The sequence below is a fragment of the Berghia stephanieae genome, chromosome 6 (assembly GCF_034508935.2).
Source record: "Berghia stephanieae isolate SIO BIC M18660-M18661 chromosome 6, UCSD_Bste_1.3, whole genome shotgun sequence".
NCBI lineage: Eukaryota > Metazoa > Mollusca > Gastropoda > Nudibranchia > Aeolidiidae > Berghia > Berghia stephanieae.
Window position 1 is genome coordinate 38841374 of NC_088365.1, and position 5000 is coordinate 38846373.

The 5000-nt window shown below is 32.1% G+C and overlaps 2 protein-coding genes across 2 annotated transcripts in view; both read right to left on the minus strand.

The window, feature by feature from the left end:
- Positions 1–1644, minus strand: part of LOC144975003 (potassium voltage-gated channel protein Shal-like) — a 128091-nt gene extending 126447 nt beyond the window's left edge. The window contains exon 1 of the mRNA XM_078918646.1: positions 1296–1644. The gene's annotated coding sequence lies outside the window, so the exon portion shown is untranslated. The remainder of the gene's footprint in view (positions 1–1295) is intronic.
- The window catches only part of LOC144975005 (uncharacterized), a 251399-nt gene that overhangs the window by 199378 nt on the left and 47021 nt on the right, over positions 1–5000 (minus strand). The gene's annotated exons all lie outside the window — the stretch shown is intronic.

A 5000-nucleotide genomic window follows, 5' to 3' on the forward strand; every position in this document is an offset into this window, starting at 1 on the left:
TGAATTCTACTCCTCGTGAATGCCTAGCGACGAGTGTATATGATGTCGTGGCGAAAGGGCATATTTTTCTCTTTTTTAAAAAACTACTACTACTACTACTACTACTACTACTATATACTACTACTACTACTACTACTACTACTACTACTACTATTACTATTACTACTACTACTACTACTACTACTACTACTACTACTACTACTACTACTACTATTAGCGGCCACTGCTGCCACTGCTCCTATTACTATCCAATGCTAGTCCTTCAGTAGTAGTAGTAGTAGTAGTAGTAGTAGTAGTAGTAGTAGTAGTAGTAGTAGTAGTAGTAGTAGTAGTGATAGTGGTAGTAATTAAACTAGTAGCAGTGGTAGTAAGACAAAGGAGCTAGTGATTGAGAGTGAAGAAACTGATAGAACCGTTATAAGTAAAGGACTAATTCGTCCAGCGAGTTCCTCACTACAAATACCTCGGTGTAACGAATGATGACGGGCTGAAGTGGATGAACACTTGAAAATGATTAAACATAAGATGTGCTCATGTACTTATTATACAATTATTTCCGCTTTTTTACTTCCAAATAATGTAAATATTAATTTATTATTTTTTTATTCCAATTTATAGTGACAATTTTAACTATTTTACAGTGTTGAAATTATTCATATATAAAGCACGGCTCTGGCTGTGTAGCCGCTCCTTATTTATATAAATATCATATTTTCATTATATGTTTATCTCAGTGTGTAAATTATAACACGACTAATAGAAAAAATTCATTATTGGGATGCAATAAATTATTATTATTATTATTATTATTATTATCATTATTATTATTATTATTATTATTATTATTATATTATTATATTATTATATTATATTATTATTATTATTATTATTATTATTATTATTATTATTATTATTATTATTATTATTATTATCATCATCATCATCAATATCATCATCATCATCAATCAGCATCATCATCGTCATCGCCATCATTATCATTGAGAGCCATGTATCGCACTACGCTGGACAACGATAAAGCATGGGTCTGAGATTAATCGGAAGTGCCTAGCACAGCTATATAGTATGTATTATCTAGACGGTGACATATCAATTTAAGTGAAATACTTTTTATTTTATATCCCAATAATTTGCTTAGGCTGTTATTGATAAAGTTACATTCTGAAAATTAACACCCAGTTAGCAAAACGAATTGGTTATATTCATATGCCAGTAGTATCAATGTAAAAACGAAATAATCAAATAGCAAGATCAATACAATTGGCTGCATACAATACCTCTTCATCAAATAATGGATTCCAATAAAGATGAATAACCATCACATGATAAAACAGTTGTTGAGCACAGAATGTTTATCATAATATAACCATGAACATTTGTGTATATATCCCTTCTTGTTTGCCGATTTAGTATGTGTCCGAATGGTGTAGGGAAGACCTTTTCTCCTCCTTTCAAAATGGAACCAGTAAATGGAATTACCCCGGGATAGACTACATGGAAAATAGAATGGTAGGCTGGTAGGACGGATAGAGCTAACTGAGTCGGGAGAAAAAGGGGAGGGTAAGGATGATTGAGGAGAGAAAAATCGAACGTCCAACGGTGTAGTTTGATCCGCCAGCTATACACACGCACGCGCCATGACAAGCTGTGAGTGAGTGTGTGACTGTGTGTGTAAGTGTGTATGTATGAGTGAGTGTGTACAAGTGTGTGCGTCTGTGTATTTGTGAGTGAGTTGGTGAGCAAAGTGGGGAGGCGATCCAGCGTTTGTTTCGTGTGCAACTTCTTTTCGTGGTATGTATCCAGTATGGTTGCGTGTTTGAGAAGTGTGTGAGTTGTGTGTAAGTAGTAGGTGAGTGGTATATTACATAACAATAATATGCCTATGAGTGTATATTGATAGAATACTGTACTTATATTTGCTATTGTTTATTGTTTAATTTCTATCAAGTCTGTTTGCCAGATAAAGTAACTATGTAAATTGCATCGATAGGTAGATTGGGAGTTACGGTATTTGCATATTACAGTCGCTTACTAGAAAATAATAATAGTAGGTAGGCCGATATTATGTTGACAATAATTACAACATATGTGTAGCTTGGTGTCAATGTGTAGCCTATATTAATACGAAGGCCAGTAATTTGAAGATCAATAATCATTCTATGTAACGATAAAGATACAAACAGATGGGTAAATGGATAATTATATTGGCGTTTATCACACACACACACACACACACACACATATATATATATATATATATGTGTGTGTGTGTGTGTGTATAAATATTGTGTGTGTGGAAATATAGGCAGACAATTCAAGGACAACAAATAATGAATTATTAATTATCTTAAAGAAAGGCTTTTTCGCGCATTTGTGATGATCATATCTCTCTCTATCTATCTATCTATCTATCTATCTATCTATCTATCTATCTATCTATCTATCTATCTATCTATCTATCTATCTGTCTATCTCTATCTATCTCACTCTGTGTGCGCGTGTGTGTGTGTGTGTTTTCTCTAAATATTAAGTGTATATATTATATATAATATATATATATATATATATATATATGTGTGTGTGTGTGCGTGTGTGCGTGTGTGTCTATATAATATATATATATATATATCAATCTATTTATTTATATGTCTGTCTATCTGTCTGTCTGTCTGTCTATCTATCCATTTGTCTTACGTAGATGAATGCTTCTATTTTAATTACTTCGAGAAAAACACATATCACCACCACATACATCTCAATACATAAGTACATACAAATACACATCCTTAGAAGCATAAATTGGCATATCCATTCTCCCATTCATCCATCCATCCATCCATCCATCGATCCATCGATCCATAGATACATACATACATACATACATACATACATACATACATACATACATACATACATACATACATTCATACATACATACATACATACATACATACATACATACATACATACATACATACATACATACATACATACATACATACATACATACATACATACATACATACATACATACATACATACATACATACATACATACATACATACATACATACATCATACATACATACATACATACATACATACATACATACATACATACATACATACATACATACATACATACATACATACATACATACATACATACATACATACATACATACATACATACATACATACATACATACATACATACATACATACATACATACATACATACATACATACATACATACATATATACATCATAACAATACATACATACATACATACATACATACATACATACATACATACATACATACATACATACATACATACATACATACATACATATATGCATGCATGCATGCATACATAGATACATACATACATACATACTTACATACATACATACATACATACATACTTACATACATACATACATACATACATACATACAGACATACAGACATACATACATACATACATACATACATACATACATACATACATACATACATACATACATACATACATACATACATACATACATACATACATACATACATACAGACATTCATCTATACATCAGTCGATCCATCCATCTATCCATCCACATATGCAATCATAGATATGCATACATAACAATTCTCAAGCACACAAACACACAATTTCACATACATACACAGATAATACATAATATATATATATATATATATATATATATATATATATATATATGTATATATATATATGTATATATTATATATATATATATATATATATATATAATATATATATATGTATATATATTATATATATATATGAATATTATATATATATATATATGTATATATATATATATATATATATATATATATATATATATATATGTGAGAGAGTGTGTGTGTGCGTGTGTGTGTGTGTGTGTGTGTGTTTGTGTGCGAGAGAGAGAGAGAGAGAGAGAGAGAGAGAGAGAGAGAGAGAGAGAGAGAGAGAGAGAGAGAGAGAGTTGGCTCTTCTGCTTTCACTTGGCACTGCTACAACTTGGCACAAGGACTGAAAGGTGGTGGTGGTTGGCGGTTGGAGCGACGACGAAAGGTCGAAAACATGGCGAAACTACCACCACTACCCCACGTCTTCCTCGGCAAACCATTATTATTGCTTGTTGCTGTTGTCGCTGGTGCCGATGCTGATGATATTAGGTTGGTGGGGGTGATGTGGTGGTGATGCGGTGGTGATGCGCCTGATGGTTGGGATATACGTTGTGGAGATGGCGAAGGATTGTGGATAACACGGCACTGTTGCTTATTGTTTGGTTCACTAGCATTACCTTATTCTATGGGGTTTTTTTTATTGATACCCAACTCTCTCTCTCTCTCTCTCTCTCTCTCTCTCTTCTCCATCTCTCTATCTCTCTTCTCTCTCTCCTCTCTCATCTCTCTCTCCTCTCATAAATAACACACAATCACACACCCATCACACACATCTTCTCCTCTCTCCTTCCTCTCTCTCTCTCTCTCTCTCTCTCTCTCTCTCTCTCTCTCTCTCTCTCTCTCTCTCTCTCATTATCTTCCATATTGTTTCTGTCGCATTTACCTAGACCATAAGAAAACGCACACGCAAAAATACACACACGCACACACACAAACATACACATTCACACATGCTCACACATACAGAGAGAGATAGGGAGAGAGAGAGAGAGAGAGAGAGAGAGAGAGAGAGAGAGAGAGAGAGAGAGGGGGGGGACTCGCAAATAATTTTTTAAAATTAGATAAATATATACGAAAAAAAGAATATATATATATATTATATATATATAATTATTATATATATTATATATATTATATATATATATATATATATAATATTTATATTATATATATAAATATATATATATATATATATATATATATAATATATATATATATATATATATAACGTCTGGTAAAGTTAGTGTTTTTTTTTCTTGGGGG